The 26940-nt window shown below is 41.8% G+C and overlaps 1 protein-coding gene and 1 pseudogene across 1 annotated transcript in view; one reads left to right on the forward strand and one right to left on the reverse strand.

Moving 5' to 3' along the window:
• The window catches only part of LOC125245430, a 1350402-nt gene that overhangs the window by 760052 nt on the left and 563410 nt on the right, over positions 1-26940 (forward strand).
• Positions 5583-5685, reverse strand: LOC125250751 (annotated as a pseudogene).

Below are 26940 nucleotides of genomic sequence, written 5' to 3' on the forward strand. Positions count from 1 at the left end.
TGTTGACAAATTCAATATCCCCGGATTCGGCATGGCCCAAGGAATCCATAGACACCAAGATCTTGATTTTCTAATAAAGTGTTCAAAAGTTATTGGCCAAAATATCCATTTTACAGATCTCATGACCTGTAGGTGGCGCTGTTCCCAAATTCGGCAAGGAACCTCAGATCATGGTCTTGATCAAGTGTACGAATTTTTGTTTTGATCGCTCAAAGTTTGGCTGAGATACAGCCTCTATAGCAATTTTGGGTAAACCTCATTAACTTCGTGACATCATAACTTTTGAACAAAGATGAATAAAAAAAATCTGCTCAGTCATTTCTGTGCGGCTCAGACCAAAGATCACCTGATCAAAGTCTGGACAAAATTGGACAAATTTTGAAGGAGGAGTAGCGAAAAAACGGACTACTGTACTTTTCAAAATGGCCGCTACTGTAATGGGTGGAGACTTAATGTAAGAATTTGAATAGAATCAGCATGAAGAGACAAATCAGATGTACTAAATTGTATTTTTCTAGAGCAAATGGTTCAAAAGTTATAACCTTTAGAATGTTGAATTTTTGAACTGGTGGTGGCGCTATAGAGTTGGGCCTAGAGACTCCAAAATTGGTCAGATTTCTAGACATGACCATCACTACAAGTGTGCCAAATTTCATCATTTTCTCATGTTCCGTTGATAGGGCTGCCATAGACTCCCATTCGGGAGGAAGAATAATAATAATAAAAGGGAAAACGTACAATTACAATAGGGGCTACAGCCCCTTCGGGGCTTGGCCCCTAAAAACGTACAATTACAATAGGGGCTACAGCCCCTTTGGGGCTTGGCCGCTAAATACTTGTTTCTAATTCAAGAGGAATAAAGATTAGTACAATGCTTATTTGGATAAAAAAAAGGAATCAAAATGACTCATTACACACTATTGAATAAAACCCACCCTCATGGGATTCAAACCCACAACCTCCAGGACCAGTGTCCATTTCTCATCACATTGCACCACTGTGCAGGTGAATGTTGGCACAACTGCCGAAGTTCATTAGTTCACGTGAAAATTAACTCAAAATGAAGAATTTTATTAAAACTGCACTGAATGTTATATTTAATAACTTTACTTTAGATCATTCTGCAGCTCATCATGCTGTAGCGCAATACAGAGCAGGAAGAGGAAAAACAGCAGAAAATGAACAAACATGAAACAGCTGGTTCAGAATTATGGGCGAGAATGATCTCAGAATGTACAGAAGCTTAGATGAAAATGAACACAGCATGAAACAAAAAACATTTATTTCTAATCCAAGAGGCATTAAAGGAATCAAAACACACTATTTCATAAAACCGCTCCTCCCGGGATTCGAACCCACTATCTTCGGGTACAGGCCTCTTCAGGTACCTGGCTTTACAAATTGAGCTACTTCATGACACATGTTCAACCTGCTGTGGAAGAGAACTTTTAGTGTAACAAAGAATTTACAAAAAAAGCATTACTTAGCATGCTAACCATATTAGCATGCTAAGCTAACTTAATGCTAATGAAGCTCATGGTTAACTTGATAGCTGAAGAGCCACATTAAAAAGAATGACAACTGGTTAGCATGCTAAGCAATTAGCATGCTAAGCTAACTAGCATAAGACAACAAACACAAGCAAGGTCACATTCAGAGACAAATATCTTGGGAGCGGTAGTGAATATCAAAATTCCGTTCAGTCATTTCTATGCGGCTCGGCCCAAAGATCATCTGAGCTGATTTTGGACAAAATTGGACAAAATTTGTAGGAGGAGTAGCGAAAAAACTCTTTTTCATTTATTTCAATATGGCAGACAGGTACATTTAAGGAAAATGACAAATGACACATCGTTGGAATTGGCATTAGCCAGGGAATAAAATGACATAAAGTATACATGTTTTGGAAAGAGTTTTCAAAAGTTATAAGCATTTTTGCAAAAAAACTTATATCTGTGGAACAGTAGGTGGTGCTGTATTGAAACTTCTCTGGTACCTTCAGGACCTACTAAAGGTCATACATACCAATTTTTGTGAAGATATGTCAAATAGTTTAAAAGATATTGCAATTTATGACAAAATTCAAAATGGCGGACACGTGGTTCATCCGATGTTGACGAATTCGATATCCTCGGATTCGGCATGGCACAGGGAATCCATAGACACCAAGATCTTGATTTTCTAATAAAGTGTTCAAAAGTTATTGGCCAAAATAGCCATTTTTCAGATCTCATGACCTGTAGGTGGCGCTGTTCCCAAATTTGGCATGGAACCTCAGATCATGGTCTTGATCAAGTGTACCAATTTTTGTTTTGATTGCTCAAAGTTTGGCCGAGATACAGCCTCTATAGCAATTTTGGGTCAACCTCGTTAACTTCGTGACATCATAACTTTTGAACAAAGATGAATAAAAAAAATCTGTTCAGTCATTTCTGTGCGGCTCAGACCAAAGATCACCTGATCAAAGTTTGGACAAAATTGGACAAATTTTGAAGGAGGAGTAGCGAAAAAACGGAATACTGTACTTTTCAAAATGGCCACTACTGTACTGGGTGGAGACTTAATGTAAGATATTGATTGTGATCAGTATGAAGAGAGGAATCAGTTGTATTGACATTCATTTTTCTGGAACAAAGGGTTCAAAAGTTATAACCTTTACAAAAGTGAATATTTGAACTGGTGGTGGCGCTATAGACTTAGTCCTAGATACTCCAAAGTTGGTCAAATTACTTTTAATTACTATCACTACAAGCATGCCAAATTTGATAATTTTCCTTCTTATGGTTCATTGATTACCATACAGGGGGAAGAAGAATAACTACGAATTTGGACATAAAGGAATTGCATGTGATAGCTTCAGATTAGACCAGTTTTAGGCAGAATGCCTAGAACAGACACAAGTTCTGCATCTTTTCCTGCCACAGTACCTCATGCGGTCTGGGCATGTGTCACACTGAGTTTCGAACCCACGATGCAGAGCATTCGGGATCCGTGGCGTAACACATTGAGCTAATCAGCCATGCAAGTTCATCAGTATGCTAAGCAGAGGTTTCAGTGTGAGAAAGAGTTCACAAAAAAAAAAGCTTCATAGCATGTTAACCATATTAGTATGCAAAGTTATTTAATGCCAACTAAGTTTTGGTTAACCTGTTGACTGAAGACCACATTAGAAAGAATAGCAATAGTTTAGCATGCTAAGCAATTACTGTGCTAAGCTAACTAGTATAAGACAACAAACACAAGCAAGGTCACATTCAGAGATGAATATCTTGGGAATGGTAGCGAATATCAAAAATCCGTTCAGTCATTTCTGTGCGGCTCGGTCCAAAGATCATCTGAGCTGATTTTGGACAAAATTGACCAAAATTTGTAGGAGGAGTAGCGAAAAAACTGTTTTTGATTTAATTCAATATGGCAGACAGGTACATTTAAGGAAAATGACAAATGACACATTGTCGGAATCGGCATAAGCCAGGGAATAAAATGACATAAAGCAGACAAATTTTGGATAATGTTTTCAAAAGTTATAAGCAATTTTGCAAAAAACATTATATCTGTGGAACACTAGGTGGCGCTGTGCTGAAACTTCTCATGTACCTTCAGGACACTCTGATGGTCATATGTACCAAATTTTGTGATGATATGTCAAATTGTTTAAAAGTTATTGCAATTTATGACAAAATTCAAAATGGCGGACATGCTTTTCATCCGATGTTGACAAATTCAATATCCCCGGATTCGGCATGGCCCAAGGAATCCATAGACACCAAGATCTTGATTTTCTAATAAAGTGTTCAAAAGTAATTGGCCAAAATAGCCATTTTTCATATCTCATGACCTGTAGGTGGCGCTGTTCCCAAATTTGGCATGGAACCTTAGATCATGGTCTTGATCAAGGGTACCAATTTTTGTTTTGATCGCTCAAAGTTTGGCCGAGATACAGCCTCTATAGCAATTTCGGGTCAACCTCGTTAACTTCGTGACATCATAACTTTTGAACAAAGATGAATAAAAAAAATCTGTTCAGTCATTTCTGTGCGGCTCAGACCAAAGATCACCTGATCAAAGTCTGGACAAAATTGGACAAATTTTGAAGGAGGAGAAGCGAAAAAAACAAATACTGTACTTTTCAAAATGGCCGCTACTGTAATGGGTGGAGACTTAATGTAAGAAGTTGAATAGCATCAGCATGAAGAGACGAATCAGATGAACTAAATTTAATTTTTCTATGACAAAGAGTTCAAATGTTAAAACCGTTAGAATGTTGAAATTTTGAACTGGTGGTGGTGCTATAGAGTTGGTTCTAGAGACTCCAAATTTGGTCCAATCACTATTCATGAGCATCTCTACAACTGTGCCAAATTTCATCATTTTCTCTTGTTCCGTTGATAGGGCTGCCATAGACTCCCATTCGGGAGGAAGAATAATAATAATAAAAGGGAAAACGTACAATTACAATAGGGGCTACAGCCCCTTCGGGGCTTGGCCCCTAATGATAATTCTGTCATCATTGACTTACAGTCTAGTTTGTTCCAAACCTATATGAGTTTAGTTCAACAGAAGAAAGAAAAAGGATGATATTTTGAAGAATGTCAGTAACCAGACAGTTGATGGTAGCCAGTGACTTCCATTTTTTTTTTTTTTTTTTTTCCCTACTATGAAAGTCACTCTCTACAGTCAGCTGTTTGTTTACTGACATTCAAAATATATTTTTAGTTCAACAGAAGAAAGAAACTCATACAGGTTCGGAACAACTAGAAGGTAAGTCAATGATGACAGAATTTTTATTTTTGATTGACCTATCCCTTTAAGGGGGCATATACAAATCTGATGATTAACAGTTTACATCTTAACAGTAACAGTTTACAGAACACTGATGGGAATATTGCTTCAGAATAAATTACATTTACAACACAAAAATGATCAATTTTACTAGATGTAGTTAGTTATTGCACCATCACAGTATTTGAAAAGAAACGTGAGGAGAGTTAATGCTGCGTGAGGAAAGTGAGTCGCCGGCTGCAGAAAGTGAGTCGCCGGCTGCGGAAAGTGACTCGCCGGCTGCGTGAGGAAAGTGAGTCGTCCGCTGCGTGAGGAAAGTGATTCGCCGGCTGCGTGAGGAAAGTGATTCGTCCGCTGCGTGAGGAAAGTGAGTCGCCGGCTGCGTGAGGAAAGTGATTCGTCCGCTGCGTGAGGAAAGTGAGTCACCGGCTGCGTGAGGAAAGTGATTCGCCGGCTGAGGAGAGTCAGTGGTCAGCTGTGTGAGGAAAGTGAGTCGTTCGCTGCGTGAGGAGAGTGTGTATGCAGATGCACCGCCGCCCTATCAGTGGTAAACTCAGTGGCTACTGGCAATTGTATAGTGAATTCCCGCGACAAGTCGGTAGCCATATTTTTGGACCTTCCGGCCCGCCATACACTCAGAGGTGTGGGAGAGCCTTCCTTTCCCAACTACTGCCAACTCGCTTCCATTGGACTCAACAGCGCCCGCAGAGTGGTATGGCCGTAAGTGAAATCTGCAGCCAAGAATGGGCTATGTAAGATATTCAAATACTCTTTTTTTTTTTTTTTTTGAAAAAACATAAAGCTTACAGCACCTGGTATTCCCAGGCGATCTCCCATCCAAGTACTAGCCAGGCCCGACTTTGCTTAGCTTCCGGGCGTGCTCAGAGTGGTATGGCCGTAAGCGAAATCTGCAGCCAAGAGTGGGCTATTTAAGACATTCAGACACTCTTTATATTTTCAGAAAAAACATAAAGCTTACAGTAGTCAAACTAAAATCGCAATTAAAAATGGTTGCTGATTAATAAAATTCACATCACATACGTATCTTTTTAACACCTTTATAACACAGTTTAACCCTGAAACTGAAACAAAAAGTGTTCATCTTCTCCTGGCATGTAAAAGTGCTTTTGTTTAAAAATACATATAACATTGTTTGTAAAAATTTTTATAAAAATCCCCCATCTTGTTTTCCATTTTAAAATAATTGTATAACATTTCCACATAATTTTCTACCATCTGTTTACAGTTTTTTTTCAATTGTTTAAACACAATTTTGAAAACCGGGTTCTTTTTTTCAAAATATAATCACAATTATCCAAACACCACACTCAGTTTACATAATTCCTAGATTGTTTGCAAAATGCCACACTTCAGTCAAAACATATACACATATTTGTGAAAATGCTATTAGTTTTCATTTAACCAACACAGTCCTCAATGATCAGACACTATTGCAGCCAGTTTTGGCCAGACATTGTTATGTAAGGCATAATTTAGATGGAAAAAAACAAAACAAATAGTGACAAACCCACAACATTCTTCATGATTAGTTTGAGATATAGGGAGAATGTATACAAATAGGCCTACTATAAACTTACCAAGCACTGCACAACACTGATGCTGCAGACTGAATATTTCAAGTATGTATTTCAATACTTACAGTATTTTTTACCATAATCAGTTACAGTAATCAACCAACAATGAAATCAATGAAACAAAAATAAAATCTGTAGACAAATAAAAATTACTGCATAAAAAAATACACATGCAGCCTACTGTCAAATGTCACAGTAAACAATATTGATGATAAGTACAGCAAGCTTCAGTTTCAATGTACCGTGTGGTTAGCTTATCTGTTTTCTCGATGAAATTACTGACACAACAGTATTTATGCTGAGATTTGGTTGAACTCTTTGTTTGTTATGGGTCTTTCTTTATAAAACTTTATAAAACGTCTTTGTTATGGGTCTTTCTTTATAAAACAAATTTCTTTATTTGTCCATCAATAAAACATTCCAAATTCCTAGTACTTAAGAAGTAGTTTGACACATAAAATTCCCTACCAGCTGTCTTCTTGTAAATTCCCTCTTTTTCCCATTTCTTTCTCTCCACACATCAGTCATGTTTTTCTCCTCCAACGACATTAACTCCTTTCTTCCCCCATCCGATTTAAAAACCATTCCGTTAGCCATATCCATTTTATTAAAAACAGTGTTAAAATCCCCCGCAATTATTACCCTCTTCCATTTTTCCATTAACTCAGCTATTACATTAAAATATTTTTTCTTTTCTATTTCTTCATTTGGAGCATGTACGTTTACTAAAATAAAATCGTCTTCATCTATCTTAATTTCTACAGCCAAACATTTTCCTTTTGTGTCATTATACATTTGCTTTGACCTGATACCTCTATCTTTTCTTATTACATTGCAACTCCTCCTCCCATTTTCCCCTCCACATTATTAAAAAAATAATTCCCCTTCCCATCGTTTTTTTTTTTTTTTGGTTCTTGCAATAAAATCACATCTTCATCCCTGCACAGTTCCTTGACTTTTTCAAATTTCACACCATTCATTAACCCTCTTGCATTAAAAGTAACAATTTTCAACACAATTAAAAAAGATAAAAAGACAAACTTTAGCATCGTAATTTAGTTATTCCATTTCCTCCCCCTCCTTTGCACTTCTTCCACAGTCCTGTTTCTCCTCATTACTTTGTTTCCACATTTTATTTTTAGCTTTCTCTAAATTGGGTATTACCTTGACTTTTCTTCTTCTTTATTGGATGTACCTGCAGTGCCGTCTCCACCCATGTTTTCATTGTCTTTGTCCTTTCTGTCCTTCTCACCTATCCGTTCTTTCTCTTCTGGCTCTTCTGTTTCTGTTTGTCAAACCTCGTTTAACTCCATCCGTACCTCCATTTCCACACTGTCCTGTGTTAGCTCAGTCTTTTCAATCTCATTGTCGTTGTCCGTGCTTTCATTGTCCTCTCTTTGCATTGCTCTGGTGTCTTCCCTTTGCTCCTCTTCATTGTCTGTCTCATGCATCAGCCCATTCCCCCTTTCTTCTTCATTTTGCTGGTCTCCATACCAGCATCAGCATTTGTCCAGTACACACTTGCAGTCCGGACACCTCACCACCTTACAGTCCCTCGCGAAGTGGCCTGTTTCCTCGCATTTAAAATCGGGACAGTCCTTCATCACATGATCAGGGCTCATACACAACCTGCAGGTTCTCACCTGCTTGCTATGTATCACCCTATAGTATTGTGGACCGTCTTCTGTTTCAATTCGAGTACTGTAGGGCAAGGAGACCACTTCTTTTGGGAACTGTACCTTAAGGAACCTTGTTCCATCTTCTATGTTGGTGCCGGTGTAGAATCTTCTCCTTATCTGAGAGACCGGAGTTACCCCCCATCCCTCCAGCTTCTGTAGAATCTCTGCGTCATCCAGGTAAGCAGGCAGATGCATAAAAGAGACAACAAATTCTCTGTTATTAAATTTTTTAATTTCACATGGTTTTCCTTTAATCATCAATCCTTCATTCAGCTGTTCAATATCCTCTTCCTTGTAAGGCTTGATTTTCCTGCTAAACGAAAACTGAGATCAAGCATCCTGCAATAAAGCAATAAAACTCGCCTAGAGAAGAAGATCTCAAAGAAATAGCAATGGACAACGCCTTGCCCTAACCCCAAAAGGACAATGCCTCCCCCTCCACACACACACACACACACACACACCTTCCTTCCTTCCTTTCCCTTTGACTCAAGTCACTGAAAATTCTTCAAGACATATAATGTAACTTGTGTATTTATTGTTTTTCCCTTTTTATGTTTGGTATCATTTTAAATGTCTCAGTGCGATTGGTAAAATGGTCTCAATTTCACAGCAGTCACTGGTATTATGAAGAAGATTGACAACTAAGGAAAATTCTGTCCTATCTTTGGGTGGTGCCTTTTGTGAAAACCCACTCCTCCCCCCCCCCCCCCCAAAACAGGTGTTGGTGTAATAAAAATGTACAATCCTACAGTCCTGGTATAAAAGGTAAAGTGCAAAGCAGTTATGTGGGATCTTCTGTAGCCAGAAACATTCACACATCACTGTGTGTATATGCATTTCTTCGAGTAATTCGATGTTATGCATTTATCATTTCTGAATTGGCTTCTAATTGTCTAACTGTAATGTAATTGGCATGATACATTTTTACTTGACAAATAAAATGGTTTATTCTGTATTATTCTTAATTCATTATTTCTAGTAGATTAAAGCGAAGGTATTACCTCAAATCTGTGTTCAGGATTGTTCATACGAAAGGTTTAATAGATGGAGCATGGGGCACATCGATTAAGTCCATTTCGATTTCTGACAATCACTGCCTTAAATAAATTGCAGTTTTCGTAAATATATAAAAACTATGCTTTTTGTTACGAGTAAGCAGAGCGTGACCGACTTAAAGGTAGATATTTACCCTGCATCCAATGTTTAAGGTCAGAACTGACGAGTTTGTGTCCGGGAAGAGCAAAGTTGGCCAAAGTGACTCTTCTAAAGCGATACCGGGACTGCAGTGAACGAAATAGTTGAAAATATAAGGTAATCAGAATAATCAAATATCTAAATTAATACATAGCAAATGATTAATTCCTAATTGGAAACACAACATAAGAATAAGAATCATTTGAAATTGGAGTCAGATTAAACGAGTGAAATTAAGTGAACTTACCCAGCCAGCAATGACACGTGGGGCCCAGATGGGTTAACTACGGGTTCCATGGGTACTGTGTGGGCATGGGCTTTGGCTGGGTGAAATCAGCGGGTCTCATGTAGGTTTTGTAGTACGAGTCCCACATAGGAAGCCCATATGAGCTGATTACATGGGCCCCATAAGGGACAGGCATGGGCCAAGTGGGCATGGGTTTGATCTGGGAACACATATATGGGTCTTGCATGGCATATTTATGGGCCAAGTGGGCATGGGTTTGAACTGGGAATGCACATATGGGTAATGCATAGAATTTTTATGGGCCAAGTGGGCATGGGTTTGATCTGGGAACACATATATGGGTCTTGCATGGCATATTTATGGGCCAAGTGGGCATGGGTTTGAACTGGAAATGCACATATGGGTCCTGCATAGAATTTTTATGGGCCAAGTGGGCATGGGTTTGAACTGGGAACACATATATGGGTCTTGCATGACATATTTATGGGCCAAGTGGGCATGGGTTTGATCTGGGAACACATATATGGGTCTTGAATGGCATATTTATGGGCCAAGTGGGCATGGGTTTGAACTGGGAATGCACATATGGGTCCTGCATAGAATTTTTATGGGCCAAGTGGGCATGGGTTTGAACTGGGAACACATATATGGGTCTTGCAGGACATATTTATGGGCCAAGTGGGCATGGGTTTAATCTGGGAACACATATATGGGTCTTGAATGGCATATTTATGGGCCAAGTGGGCATGGGTTTGAACTGGGAATGCACATATGGGTCCTGCATAGAATTTTTATGGGCCAAGTGGGCATGGGTTTGAACTGGGAACACATATATGGGTCTTGCATGACATATTTATGGGCCAAGTGGGCATGGGTTTGATCTGGGAACACATATATGGGTCTTGAATGGCATATTTATGGGCCAAGTGGACATGGGTTTGAACTGGGAATGCACATATGGGTCCTGCATAGAAATTTTATGGGCCAAGTGGGCATGGGTTTGAACTGGGAACACATATATGGGTCTTGCATGACATATTTATGGGCCAAGTGGGCATGGGTTTGATCTGGGAACACATATATGGGTCTTGAATGGCATATTTATGGGCCAAGTGGACATGGGTTTGAACTGGGAATGCACATATGGGTCCTGCATAGAAATTTTATGGGCCAAGTGGGCATGGGTTTGAACTGGGAATACAATTATGGGTCTTGAATGGCATATTTATGGGTCAAGTGGGCATGGGTTTGAACTGGGAATGCACATATGGGTCCTGCATAGAATTTTTATGGATCAAGTGGGCATGGAGTGGGCACTCCGCTTGAAGTGACCGTCATGGCGGCCGACCAAATCAACCGCAATTTTTACAAATACTACTTGTTGTACCACAAACTGTAGTTTTAATAGTTTTTAGGCAAGAATGTAGTTGTTTAGACCTGAAATATGTGACTCATATTTAATAACAGCACCTATTTTACAACTTGTTTTGACGTTTTCGGAGATGTGAGCTCCAGGGCGTCAGCGGCCATTCAGTGCTTCTGTAACTGCTGAGAACAGCTTAATCTCGGCCAGTGCTTCGTGGATTTGCCGCTGGCTCTTATAGTGGTTAAACATGAGACATTATTCAATTTGAGTACATAGAACAGGCAATCTTTGGTCTTTATTAATCTATTATTTGTTCCAGAGCAAGTCGAATTGTGCTATGTTAAATTTGATAATAATAAACAACGTTATGTTACATCATTATATATAGTATATTGGCTTCAACTAGACGGGACATATCAGACGAAGACTCTTCTCCGCTCTTCAAATAGGTAAAACGTTAAACTTTATAAACATAGGGTTTTTTGAGTAAAGAAAACGCTTTACATTTTTTTTTCAAACATCAGATCTTTATTTACCTTGGCATTGCATAGAGGAGATGTCCAAACTGCGTGCGCACTTCATTCACGAGGGGAGGCGGATTAATGTAATGAGGTTTGATTGACAGTTTGAGGATCCAATGGAGTTAAGAGGTTTTGTCACAAGCTCTTTAAAATCCTTTTCATTCGTTAAATATTTGTAAAACCCACATACAAGCGTAAATGTTTATGCCAATAACTAGTGCTTTGTTTGACTGAACTGTACAATTGTGCTTATTTGTTGTTCAATAAATATTATTTTATATAAATATGTCCATTAGTAAGTAATATGGATTGAGTGAAAGTTACATTAATACGCCATTAGATGGCGGCAACACTTTACAGGAAGAATGAGTCAGTGAAGCACAAGAGACTTTTAAATTGAAAGGAACTTTTGCAAAGGAAGTTGTTTTTAACGCTGTGGTGTTATACAAAATCGTTTTCCTCAGAGGACATTCAAACAGACTTTTATAATGGATATAATATTATGGACATTGACTTGAAGAATGAATGTAATGCAATATATCAGACAGGTAATAGCCTACTCTCTCTCTCTCTCTCTAATACTGTATAAAATTCAATGTGTTTCAATGAAGCGACTCGACGTTCCTTCGTTACTAGTTCTAAAGTGACGTTTTAGAGTTAGTAACGGAGGCTTGGTCCAACTGACAACTTGAGATATGAATCCGTGGCGGAAGGAAGTAGTGCTGCACAAAAGAGGGTTTTAAAGACACTCCGTTGTTGTTCTTATTTATTTACACACTCGTGCCGTCGAACTGTTGTATAAACGCAATATCACACTCGTAGCCGTGCGATATGGCTGTATATCAGCACGCAGTGATTACCTACGGACGAATCAAAGCGTGCTGATATACAGCCATATCGCATGGCTACTCGTGTGATATTGCTCATATATCTATGGGTAAAAAAGAACATCAACAACACAAACGCCATGACTGTTTTGGATGTATTTTTTGGAGAGATGTTTTGTTTTCTTTTTTTCAGACATTTTTAAAAAATATATATTTTTTATTTATTTACCAGTACGTTGTAAAATTTAAATTGTTAAAGATTATGTTTGTTGTTCAATGTATTATATAATGAGTGTATTTTGTATTGTATTTTTGGAGGGTTTTTTTTCAGAGATTTTTTTAAAATATTTTTTTTAGTTTACCGTATGTTGTGACATTGTTTTTTAAAGATAAATTTTGTTGTTCAATTTAATATATTTCTTGCAGTTCAAAGCATCAAGTGTCTTGTATTTATCTTGTACTTACATTCATTCTTCATTTTTAATTTTTCTTAGATTGTTTCCTTAAATGAATGGCTGGGCTTACCTTGCATGAATTGCCCAGTTAGGACCAACATAAGATCCTTACAGAGCCCACTTTAAGCCCATATGGGCATTCACGGTTGAATCCTGGTGCAAGCCCACTTTAAACCCCTTTAGGCAGGTGGGGCCCAAATGGGTCTGACACAAATTGCCCGGTTAAGACCCACATAAGACCCTTACAGATCCCACTTAACACCCACCTGGGCATCCATGGCTGGCCCCCATGTTGATCCCGGGTGCAAACCCACTTTAAATCCCTTTGGGCAGGTGGGGCCCAAATGGGTCTGTCATGAATTGCCCAGTTAAGACCCACATAAGACCCTTACAGATCCCACTTAAAACCCACCTGGGCATCCACGGCTGGCCCCCATGTGGATCCTGGGTGCAAGCCCACTTTAAACCCCTTCAGACTGGTGGGCCCCAAATGGGTTTGGCATGAATTGCCCAGTTAGGACCCACATAAGACCCTTACAGATCCCACTTAAAACCCATCTGGGCATCCATGGCTGGTCCCCATGTGGATCCCGGGTGCAAGCCCACTTTAAACCCCTTCAGACTGGTGGGCCCCAAATGGGTTTGGCATGAATTGCCCAGTTAGGACCCACATAAGACCCTTACAGATCCCACTTAAAACCCATCTGGGCATCCACGGCTGCCCCCATGTGGATCTTGGGTGCAAGCCCACTTTAAACCCCTTCAGACTGGTGGGCCCCAAATGGGTTTGGCATGAATTGCCCAGTTAGGACCCACATAAGACCCTTACAGATCCCACTTAAAACCCACCTGGGCATCCACGGCTGGCCCCCATGTGGATCCCGGGTGCAAGCCCACTTTAAACCCCTTCAGACTGGTGGGCCCCAAATGGGTTTGGCATGAATTGCCCAGTTAGGACCCACATAAGACCCTTACAGATCCCACTTAAAACCCATCTGGGCATCCACGGCTGGCCCCCATGTGGATCCCGGTTGCAAACCCACTTTAAACCCCTTTGGGCAGGTGGGGCCCAAATGGGTTTGGCATGAATTGCCCAGTTAGGACCCGCATAAGACTCTTACAGATCCCATTTAAAGCCCATCTGTGTAGCCATGTTGCAAAGCCCACTTTGGACCCCTTTGGGCAGGTGGGGCCCAAATGGATCTGACATGAATTGCCCAATTAAGACCCATGCAGTACCCTTACAGGTCCCACTTTTAGTACGTCTGGGCTTCCACGGCTTGCCCCAATGTGGATCCCGGGTGCAAGCCCATAATGGGGCCCACATTTGCCGCCCATGAAGCCCTCATCTGGGCCCCACATGTCATTGCTGGCTGGGGAAGGTGTAGGACATAGCGTAAGCTTTGTGTACTGCAAGAGTTTTACACTTTCTTCGTACATTGAATACGGAAGGCAGAAGCTAGATATTTTACATCTTAATTTGTTTAAATATGGATATTTTTTACACAAATGCATCGCTTCGCTTCAGAAGGCCTTTATTAGGCCCCCAGAGCTGTGTGGAGTACGTTTATAATGGATGGATGTGGATGGAGGCACTTTCTTCAGCCTTATACTCATTGATCACTATCACTGCCATTATAAAGCTTGGATGCGTCAGGATATTTATTAATATTTCCCAGATTATGTTCATCAGAAAGAAGAAAGTCATATACAACTAGGATGGCTTGAGGGAGAGTAAAGCTTGGGATAATTTTCATTTCAAAGTGAAATAATCCTAAATTTCTTGCTCCGTGCCACAATAGTAGCAATTCCTGTCAAACTCACAACTTTCTGGTTCCATTTGGAAGTCCAGATCCCCAAACATGTTGCTGTTGATTTGTCTAACTTGATATGTAGTCATGGACTGTGGGCCATTTTGCTTCCTAACAATAGCAATGTTTTGCCTTTTTATTTGTTTGTCTCACAGGAGCAACGTTGCAGAAAGTGTCCTCATGTGGTGACCGCCAGCATTGGTACAGCAATTAATGCCAAACTTACTGAAATTAGAGCGAAGAAAACACAAAAACATCTGAAAACCTTAATGGTCTTTGATGATTGATAGCCGTGATAGTGTGTTCAAGGTATTTTGTTGTTGTTGTTGTTGTTGTTGTTGTTGGGGTGTGGGTGGGTGGGGGTGTGTGTGTGTGTTTGTTTGTTCAGTTTGATATCAAGTTGTAATTTTAAATTATTCTTGTGGAGTATAATTTGATTCTCTTTGATTGTGTTGAAATAAAAGTATTTCTAATGTAAATTTGTGCAAGTAATTGTCTGAAATCATATATGATTTGTATATGCAGAGATATTGTAATATTTACAGAAATCATGTAAGATAATTGTAAGTAGAGATATGAGGAATTAGGTGGAAACATATAAAGTTTGAAGAACAGACACACAATTTACCTATTAAAAACATATAATCTGTATAAAATTCATATGAGCAAATAATGCAAAATTTAAATGAATCCTATATGATCCTATCCTATACTTGAATATGATTCAATCAAGAATTTTAAATGATTTGTATAGGAAATTTACTGATATTCATACACATTTTATACTAAAATCATATACTATTACATACTGTTGTCATGTAAAACTCATATAAGAATTTAGCAGTATTCATATATGACCTAAAAATCCCATACAAGTTTTATGTGTGCTTTTTAGTATGAAAGTGGCCATAATCGGTCTGATTTTGTATATGACATGTATTGGACTTATATGAAACACATAAGGAAATTCTGGCTGATTTGAGTAAGGAAGATATATGGTTGCTGTGTATGAAACATACAGGGGGTTTTTTTCATATGGGACTGCATCTAGTTTAGTCCTATTCTTTCATTATTTATGGCCATAAGTGTAACTCTTGAAGGCTGAAAACTTAGAAAAAGTTACTGTACATTCAGGGAAACCCCACTTAAATGATGCATTCAGCAAAAAAACTATGAGTTTGCATGTCACATGTGCCTGACATACACAAATGCGTTACTGCAGGTCTTATCACACATGTTGCAAGTTATCATTTTTATACTACAATTCACAGACCTTCACAGCAAAATAATCTTACCATTTTAACACTGACAATCTTTAAGCTATACTCTCTAAAGGATTAGTAAAAGTATTGCGTAAAACAGAGGCAGCCAGTTAAGTAACTAACTGTTAGCCTCATTGCATTAGTGCATATTTCAATATACCCTGAGACAAATGGTAAAATAAAGCCCAATACCTGATGTACATTTGATAACAAATGTCAATATCAGAGTAACACTTTTATCATTTTTTACTTGCCTTGATAAACTGGCGTAGAGAAAAGCTGCATGAAGGTGAAAGAGCCGTCCAATGATCTGTGCTGGCAGGAGCAAAAATCCTCACAGTCGGAGGGAAAATTATCTTTCTTAATTTAATCGTTGTCTTATTCTTCCTTCTCACATAATAAAATATTGAAGTAATTTAATGTTAAACTTTTAATGTAATGTTAATCCTTTTTTTCTGCATGTCTGTTGATGTGCCATGATTTTCCTATGAGTTGTGAGCAGGCTCAAGCAAGTGACTACACTAAAAAAAATACTGTATACTGTAAGACTGAACAGTAGCTTGCCATTATTATTTTGCTTGTCAAATTCAGCGTCATTTACAGTATTCAGCTGTATTTATGAAGAGCAGTAAATTACTGTACAAAAATTACCTTATTTTTACAGCATTTTTTTTAGATGCATCGAAAAAATTTTGCACATTTTGGAGGGAGGTTTTTTTTATGTTTTAGGTAAACATAAAGGCCCAGTTTCACAGACAGGGTTTAGCTTAATCCAGGATTAGGCCTTAGTTCAATTAGGATATTTAAGTAGCTTTTATAAACATACACTAGAAAAAACATTACTGGTGTGCATCTTGAGACAAAACAATGGCACTGACATATTTTATGATATGTCAGTACAAGTTGCTTTCAGTTAAAACAACTCAAACATGCATTTTAGTTTAGGACTAGCTTAAGCCTTGTCTGTGAAACCGGGGGATAAACTAGATGCCATGCCACCAAATAAGCATCCCGCACAGGCCGAGGAGGTTGACGATATTAAGCGACATGTTGATGGAGGAGGTAAAATCAGAGAGCGGTGTCAGCGCATGCTGAGGCACACAGTGCTCAGAAGTTGCCAACTTTCTGCAGAGTCAATAGCTACAGACCTCCAAACTTCGTGTGGCCTTCAGATTAGCTCAAGAACAGTGCGTAGAGAGCCTAATGGAATGGGTTTCCATGGCCGAGCAGCTGCATCCAAGCCTTACATCACCAAGTGCAATACAAAGCGTTGGATGCAGTGGTGTAAAGCACACCGCCACTGGACTCTAGAGCAGTGGAGACTTGTTCTCTGGAGTGACAAATCATGGTTCTCTGTCTGGCAATCCGATGGAGTCTGGGTTTGGCGGTTGCCAGGAGAATGTTACTTTGCCTGACTGCATTCTTCCAAGTGTAAAGTTTGGTGGAGGGGGATTATGGTGTGGGGTTGTGCTTCAGGGGTTGGGCTTGGCCCCTTAGTTCCAGTGAAAGGAACTCTTAATGCTTCAGTACACCAAGACATTTTGGACAATTTGTTTGGGAACAGTTTGAGGATGGATCCTTCCTGATCCAACATAACAGCGCACCAGTGCACAAAACAAGGTCCATAAAGACAAGGATGAGTGAGTTTGGTGTGGAGGAACTTGACTGGCCTGCACAGAGTCCTGACCTCAACCTGATAGAACACCTTTGGGATGAATTAGAGCAGAGACTGTGAGCCAGGCCTTCTTGCAAACATCACTGCCTGACCTCACAAATGCGCTTCTTGAAGAATGTTAAAAAATTCCCATAAACACATTCCTAAACCTTGTGGAAAGCCTTCCCAGAAGAGTTGAGGCTGTTATAGCTGCAAAAGGTGAGCCAACTCCATATTAAACCCTATGGATTAAGAATGGGACTAAAGTTCATGTGCATGTAAAGGCAAGCGTCCCAAAAAAGAAATCTAGAAATCTTTGCATATATAGAGTATAAAATGCAGGACATAGAAAATATTGATCCAGAAAATAACTTGCTTATTTATTAATATTAATGACAGTTGCAGTTACTATACAGATGAGAAATTTAATATAACCTTCAAACTAGAGCACAGCATATCAATGATCCACATTAACAGTAGAAGCCTATATGCCAATTTCCACAGCATTAAAGAATATTTAAAACAATTCAAGAACCAATTCAACATCATAGCAATATCAGAGATTAATACTGAGAAAGGTGTGGATTTTGAGATGGATGGCTATGAACTGAATTATAAAAATAGAGTGAATAGAAGTAGAGGAGGTGTGGCAATATACGTGGATAACAGACTGAATTATAAGGTGATGATGACTTGTTGGAATGTATTACACTAGAAATTTGTGAGTTGTGTATACGGAACCACTGGATCAAATATTGAAATATTTAACAAGTGGATGGTAAAATTATTTACAAAAACATCTCAAAAGTTTGTTCATATGTGGAGGCTATAACATTGACATATTAAATCCAAAAAAGCAGAAAGCAGAAAATAAAAAAAGTTTAAGAATAAAATTAATATTATGAGGATGTGTAAGAAATAATACTATAATAACATATCAGATAATAATAAAAATATGAAAGGTTTATGGAATATTATAAATAGTATTATTAGAAATCTGGAATATTATATTGATAAGGATAAAATAATAAATAACAAGGAAGATGTGGTTAGTGGTTAATGGTTTCAGCAAATTCTTTGTAAATCTGGGACCAAATGGGGCAGAAATAATAAATGGTTCAGAAACAACAGAAGGGGTGGACGAAAATGATATAATTTATATTGTAAGAAAGTGTAAAAACAAATCTTCCGTGGACTGGACTAACATTGACATATATTATAGTTTTTTTTTTGTTTGTTTTTTTTTAAGTAATTGAAGAAATTGCAGAACCATTAACTCATATCACTAACTTGTTTTTTTCCCCAATTCTTTAAATTTCCAGAAAAAAATGGCATTACCAAAAGTAATACCATTATATGAAATGAGGGATTGTTACGAACTTTTAAAGGTCTAGGGTTAGAACGCAACATTTAGTTTTTAATATTGCTGTGATGGAGCGGGCAGCAGAAAGGACCAGACACACAAGAGCAGGTGTAGCCAATTATTTTATTGGTACAACAAGCCGAAGCCACTAATCAGTATGTGAGTGCGCTATAATACAATGCATTTGTAGAGAAATATGGATAAATAAAGATACAGTTAACTAATGGGGAAAAGGAACTAAGGTGGCGCCAAATTAAAGAAAAGAATAAAACAAAATAATTCATAAACTAAGTTCCCAAAACCCTCTAAGCTTGCTAACCAAAGAAAAATGTGAAAAGAAAAACTGAGATCTTCGGCGCATCCGACGCCATAACTATACCTACCCTAAATAAAAACAAAAATACAAGAAGGGCGCTCACCTCTTACCTGGTGTATCTAACACTTGATAACTGCGGGCAATATGTATGTCGCGCGATCTGCTTACCTGTTCTGTTTCCCCAAAAGGTAATAAGTTACTCTTAACTCTCAACATCTCAACATAATACAAAGTCAAGTGTTGGATTCACACGCCAAAGAAAACGAAAGACATACAATGTATGACAGGCTCTAACTAAAACGCCTGACACACACACACACACACACACACACACACACACACACACACACACACACACACACACACACACACACACACACACACACTGCACTCCCAATCAGGACACGCCGGAAGACTTTTAAACACCAGGACGGCACTTGATTGGCTGCAGATACGACACCTTGATGGAGACTGACAGTCGCCTACTACAATCAGCGGAGACCTGAGAACAAGACAGCACAAACGGAGAACAGAAAAGAAGAGACAGAAGAAAAAAAAACATCCGAAACACACGCAGCACATAACAAGGATAAACATAATTTCACAAATTACAGGCCTGTTTCTGTAGTCCCCCAGTTCTCCAGAATCCTTGAAAAAGTGTTTACAGAAAGACTTGACAATTTTATTGTGCGAATCACAGCATTATTCATGAAGATTCACACCTCTTCGCAAATGGTTTTTGTAAACAAAAAATGTCTTAGAAATTTAAAATCGATACATTGTTTTATATGACTGAGTAGGCAGGATGATTTTCACATAATTTTGAAGCAAAAACTGTAGACTAAAATATCTCCTCTCAAAAACCGATATGTCCTGGCAGGCTTCTTCCATGGCCTGGAGGAGGTGAACACAGATATAAGGTCTCGGTCATACACTTTCCACCACAATGCTGGAAAAAAATAACTTTTCATGTTTAGAAAGGGAGATAATGCAGGCCGAGAGATGTTTGAAAACCTCAGGTTATTGGTAAACCAGTCACAAACCAGAGCAGCACAATGGAAGGTGATGTTATCCCAAACAACAACGTAGTGAGGTTGCTCTGGCTGTGCTGGTTCCCTGTGGTCCAGCTGGAACCTCAAGGAAAGCAAGGAGGAGAATAGTGTTATAGGGTCCTAGAATGGGATAGCGGTGGAGTAGCCCTCGTTGGCTGATGGCTGTGCACATAGTGACAATCCCTCCGTGCTGACCAGGGACATTTACAATAGCCCAATGGCCAATTATGTTCCTTCCCCTTCTCTTTCTTTTGGTCAGGTTGTAACCAGCCTCATCCACAAAGATAATTTCATGGGGAACAGGCTGGCCTTCAATCTCAAAGATTCTCTGTAAATCACTACCCTGAAGCACAGTTCAAGAGGACACAAATGGCAGCATAAACGGCTATACTGTGATGTTACACACTACATCCTTTGTTCCAAAACTCAATGAACTGATTTGGGCCCTTTTATCTATCTATTGAAGGATCTGATTGATGCGTGTTCAATTTTGTCTCTTAGTGTTTTCACCTGGGGAATTGTGTTCTAATTGAGCTCAAGCTGTGCTGACTTGAGTGAACAGTATTGAATGCTAGTGCCTTCAAAATGACCACATGGTGTAATAAGAAACTAAGGGATTTGTGTGTAGAGTTCTGCAGTGACAGCTCAACAAATTTGACTTGTGTCAAAACGGGAGTAGTGTTCAGAGTTTAGGGGATCAGAAATAGAAATGAACATACTTTTCAGAAGCCTGACATTTCTGTTTATAATATCCTTTTTTTAATTGATCTAATGAAGTATTCAAATTTATTGAGAATTGGTGGGTTTTTGTTAAATGTTAGCCAAAATCATCACAATTAAAAGAACCAAAGACTTAAAGTACTTCAGTCTGTGTGCACTGAATTTATTTAATACATAGGTTCCACAATTTGAGTTGAATTACTGAAATAAATGAACTTTTCCACAACATTCTAATTTATTGAGAAGCACCTGTATATAAAGTCTCGGGAAAGTAACCTATTTATTTATTACAGGTGTTTATTCCCTGTGCTAGTTTATGTAAAATGAAGAATACAGAATCTTATTCTTGGGACATTTTACATTTGCATTGCCAAATAAATTGCAGCATTGCTGTGTACAATTAAAACAAAATGTGCAAAATGAAAATAGTACAAGCAGCAAGTTAAGAACAGAAGTTTTTCTTATTGTTTCTCTTGCTGATGTGCTGGAACTTTTTCAGCAAGTTTCTTTGTCTCCCTCACTGATGCTTTTAACACCTTTAGCTAGTATTGTCCTGCATCCCCATCGTGCAGCTACTAAACTCTCCGAACCCCTGTATCTGAGCATCTGAGACTGAGAAGCCAGCAAAAGAAGTCCCAAAATAACAATTCAGATTTAATCGCTATAGACATTAGCTTAATATTTTAAAGTATATAGACAATTAAAGAATTATATCATTTACATATAAAAACATATTCATTGTTAAATGTTTGATTATTAAATGATTAAGAGAATTCAAACAGAATCAGATTCTTTGCTTGATCAGATGATCTACTTCGTTCCCTTTCGATACTTCACTCGTACTGCGTATGGGGAAAGGTCTCCTTTTTCCCCGTTACTGAAGCCTTTTTCAATAACGCAGTGTAACTGCATCATCATTGGTTCACTCATAGACAAGTTGTTGAACCAATGACGGCGCGGCATAGCTGCGCGACCTATGGCGACAGAGCGCGTGAATATTCCCGCCGAAATGGGTGGGGTTTAGGGCTATATAAGCGGGTGTTTCGCCATAGGATTTCAGTTCTCTCTCCTTCAGCGACAACTTCACATTGCTCCTCGCTGATCTCCTGCTGAAGCCTTCGCCGCATGGAAGAAGCTCGCCTGGAAAGAAGCTCTCGCCGCCGTCGAAGAGGCTCCCGCAGCGGACTGCTGAGCTCGCCGAGGAAGAAGCGCAGAGCCGCCCGCTTCCCGCTTCCGGCCGCCTGCCAGCCCGTCTCCTGCCGCCATCCGGCGCGCCTATAAGAGCGATTTTCCCGCGGTTTATTGCCGCTCTAAAAGAGCTTTCCAACAGTGGTTTTCACCGCTCTAGTGGCCCTCGCCGCTCTAAAAGAGCCCCTCAAACGCCGTTTTCACGGCGGCGGCGTTGTTACAAATGCCGCGCCACTCGTGTGGCACATGCAGAGCCCCTCTGCATGACGATGGTCACGGTGAGTGCGTCGGCTGCCTGGGCAGACCCCATGCAGAGGCCGCGCTCACCGGGATCTCGTGTTCTCACTGTGAGAACATGAGTCTCGCCTCTCTGCGCTTGCGGATCGCCTTCTTCAGTGAAGGCGATCTCGCCGCTCGCGCCCTCCTGTCTTCTTCCTCCCGCGAGCCGGCTATGAAGAGACGGCGGGGCAGAGCGGCCCAGCGCACGGAGTTGGATGACGTCACGCCGGCTTCCCCACGTGCCTCACCCTCTCCCCCGAGAGAGCAGTCCCCCGTCCTGTTCTCCCGCCCTGAGCTGCGTCCCTCGGCAGATGCGAGCGACCTCATCTCTTTTGGCGGTTCTGAGGACGAGCCGCTTGATGACGTCATGTCTCTCGCGGCCTCTGAATCCGAAGGTTGGGCCGGTGATTCTGACCCTGCCCGCCTTCCCTCGCTGGAGCCCATTGACTGCAAGCCGGGTATGGATGCCGAGCTCTTCCGCATCCTTTCGAAAGCAGTAGAGGTTTTGGACCTCGAATGGGCTCCGCGAGAGGAGCCATCAAGGAGCAGGCTCGATGAGTGGTTCCTGCAGGGTTCCTGCCAGGCCCCTCGTCAACGTGCCGCACCGTTTTTCCCAGAGGTTCACAACGAGCTGACGTAGTCGTGGCGCGCCCCGTATTCTGCCCGCCTATGTACTACGCATTATTCAGCTCTCACCTCTGTGGATGGCTCTGAAGAGAAGGATTACGAGCATCTACCGCCCCTGGGCGAAGCGGTGGTGGCTCACCTCTGTCCCCCCATGGCTGTGGGTTGGAAAACTAAGAGGGCCCTTCCATCCATGCCCTGCAGGACCACTTCTGCCCTGGCAGGCAGAGCATATACGTCCGCGGGCCAGGCTGCCTCAGCGCTGCACGCCATGGCTATTCTCCAGGTGTTTCAAGCGAAGCTCCTCCGTTCTCTGGATGAGTCCGGCGTCGATGCACCTGCCTTCCATGACCTCCGCAGCGCCACTGACTTAGCCCTGCGTGCCACAAAGGCCACAGCTCAGGCCATTGGACGATCCATGGCCAGCCTGGTCGTGCTTGAGCGCCATTTGTGGCTCAACCTGACCGAGATTAAGGAGATGGACAAGACGGCCTTTTTGGATGCCCCGGTCTCTCTTTCTGGTCTCTTCGGGCCAGCAGTAGAGGGCTTTACGGAGCGTTTTACTGCAGCACAAAAGTCGTCTCAGGCTATGCGACACTTCCTGCCTAAACGCTCTAGCTCCACGTCTGCTTCCAGCCGCCCCAAGTCTGCGCCGGCTCAGCAGAACAAACCTGCTCCCTCTACCTCTCAGGCAGCACCACCCAAGGAACAGCGCCATCGTAAGCGCTCCTCCTTCCCGAGGCAACGTCAGGGACCCCGGCCTAAGATTACGCTGGACCCGACGCCTCCTAAGCCCTCCTGATGTTTCAGGAAGGAAGAGGATGGGGCAAAGTCTCGCCACGGCCGGACCACCCCAAAAGCTCTTTCGTTCCACCCCCCCTCCGCCTCGTTCAGCTCTGGGCGTGGGAGATATGTTCAGTGTTGTGCTAACTGGGCCCAGTGCTGCGTCCATGCAAAACGCTATTCTTATGGCGAACACTATGAATATTCTACCTTCTCTAAGAAAGAGCGAAGTTCCTCTTCCACTCTCTCCGGTGCACGGTGGGCGGCCCGTCACCCAATACCATTCAGCCCCTATTTTCTAGTTCCCAAAAAAGATGGCGGTCTCAGACCCATCTTAGATCTCAGGCTCTTGAACCTCTCCCTCATGAGACGGAAGTTCAAGATGCTAACGCTGAAGCAGATCCTCGCGCAGGTTTGCCCCGGGGACTGGTTCTGCTCGCTGGACCTGAAAGATGCATACTTTCACATCCAGATAGCCCCCCATCACAGGCGATTCTTGAGATTCGCGTTCGAGGGTGGGCTTACCAATATACGGTCCTTCCATTCGGACTGTCCCTAGCTCCTCGCACTTTTAGCAAGTGCATGAACGCGGCGCTTTCCCCACTGAGACAGATGGGAATCCGGGTTCTCAATTACCTCGACGACTGGCTCATCCTAGCCCAGTCACGAGCCGAGCTGGAGCATCACAGATCCGTGTTACTCAGCCACTTGGAGTGCCTGGGTGTCAGGGTCAACTTTGCCAAGAGCTCACTGCTCCCCAGCCAGCGTATAACGTTCCTGGGTGCAGTTTTCGACTCAATCCGTATGACGGCTGTAGTATCTCCAGAGTGCGCTTTGGCCATTCAGCAGCTCGCGGCATCGGTCAGGAACAGAGCCTATTTCCCTCTGAAGTTTTTCCAGAGGATGCTAGGGCTGATGGCTTCCGCCTCCCCTGTTCTGCAGCTCGGCCTTCTTCGGATGCGGCCTCTGCAGTACTGGTTGAAGTTCCGGTTCCCTCCTCACGCCAGGTGGCATGGCTGCCTGCGTCTCAGGGTCAATCAGGCCTGTTTGGCAGCTCTGAAACCCTGGATGAACCCTGTATGGTTCAGCCAAGGGGTACCCCTACAGGCGGTGTCCAGAAGGACGGTGCTCTCAACGGATGCGTCCAACACAGGTTGGGGCGCTCTTTGCGAGGGCAGACCGGCCTTCGGCTCGTGGTCTCACGAGGAATGCCATCTGCACATCAACTGCCTCGAGATGTTGACAGTGATTCGAGCCCTTCGTGCGTTCCAGGCACACCTGACAGGGCGCCACGTCTTAGTCCAGTTGGACAGCATGACAGTGGTGTCATACATAAATCACCAGGGCGGTCTTTCGTCCAGCCGCTTATGCGCTCTGGCGAAGCGTCTTCTGGAATGGGGTTTCAGAGGTTTCAGTCGCTCAGGGCGACTCACATACCCGGGAGAACAAACTTGGGAGCAGACATGCTATCTCGGAGCAATGTCCCCTCAGACGAGTGGATGCTCCACCCCCAGACGGATCTCATAATCTGGGAGTTCTTCGGAAAGGCAGAGGTAGACCTCTTCAGAAGACAACTCTCACTGCCCAATTTATTTCTCGAAGGAGGAAGATGCGCTGGCCCAGCACCCTCCTTTACGTTTTTCCCCCGATCGCTCTGATCCCACAGGTCATCAGACGAATCAGGGAAGACAAGCACAGAGTTCTCCTGGTGGCCCCACTCTGGAGGAGCCAAGTTTGGTCCTCAGAGCTGTTCAGGCTTTCCACAAAAGCTCCGTGGCTGATCCCCCTGAGACGGGACCTCCTCTCTCAGGCGAACAGGACGATTTGGCATCCCCAGCCAGAACTCTGGGCTCTGCACCTCTGGTCCCTCGACGGGAGCCTGCTAACCTCCCCGGGGACGTGCTGAGTACCATTTCTCAGGCGAGAGCTCCGTCCACGAGACGCCTCTACGCCCAGAAATGGTCGGTCTTTGTTGACTGGTGTTCTACACGCAACATAGACCCAGTGGAGTGTGACGTATCTCCGATACTGTCTTTTCTCCAGGAGCGTTTGAATCTGGGTCGCACCCCTTCAATGCTCAAAGTTTACGTAGCAGCCATTGCAGCGTTTCACGCTCCTATCGCTGGCCAGTCAGTGGGACGAAACAACCTCGTGGTGCGTTTCTTGAGAGGTTCTAGACGATTAAATCCTCCTCGTCCTCTCACTGTTCCCACCTGGGACCTCTCTTTGGTCCTCAGAGCTCTTAAAGGGACTCCCTTTGAGCCACTGCGTTCAGCTGACCTCAGGCCCCTGACGCTCAAAACCGCTCTGCTACTTGCACTAGCATCGGTTAAGCGAGTTGGTGACTTGCAGGCCCTCTCCGTGAGCCCTGCATGCCTTGAGTTCGGGCCCAACGACTCCAAAGTCATTTTGAAACCTAGGCATGGCTACGTCCCTAAGGTGCTCTCGACTCCATTCAGAGCACAGGTTATTTCCCTCTCAGCGCTTCCTCCCTCGTCGGACGAGCGAGAGTTGGAACTACTCTGCCCTGTCAGGGCATTAAGGACCTACGTTGATCGTAGTCTTCTTCGCGCACTTTGTCGCCATAGGCCGCGCCGTCATTGGTTCAACAACTTGTCTATGAGTGAACCAATGATGATGCAGTTGCACTGCATTATTGAAAAAGGCTTCAGTAACAGGGAAAAAGGAGACCTTTCCCCCATACGCAGTACGAGTGAAGTATCGAAAGGGAACTACATTTGTTTGTTGCAAATTTACAGATAATGCAATTGAGATGTGTACATTTGCTTGTTGGGGAAATATTGCTTGACAACTGACAAAAAAGTTTCCCATTTGTATCAGCATAATTGCACGTTTTATAGTTAATAAAATCTTTAAAAACAAGATGCATTAAAGGATTAGTTTATTTTCAAATTAAAATTACCTGATAATTTACTCACCCCCATGTCATCCAAGATGTTCATGTCTTTCTTTCTTCAGTTGAAAATAAATTAAAGTTTTTGATGAAAACATTCCAAGATTATTCTCCTTATAGTGGACTTCAATGGTCTCCAAATGGTTGAAGGTCAAAATTACAGTTTCATTGCAGCTTCAAAGTGTTCTATGTGATCCCAGATGAGAAATAAGGGTCTTATCTAGAGAAATCATAGACATTGTTAGGCTGTATGCCCATTTCCCCTTATTTATGTAGGTGCAATGACTGAGGTTAACAGCTAAGGT

This window comes from Megalobrama amblycephala, linkage group LG1 (assembly GCF_018812025.1).
Source record: "Megalobrama amblycephala isolate DHTTF-2021 linkage group LG1, ASM1881202v1, whole genome shotgun sequence".
Taxonomy (NCBI): domain Eukaryota; kingdom Metazoa; phylum Chordata; class Actinopteri; order Cypriniformes; family Xenocyprididae; genus Megalobrama; species Megalobrama amblycephala.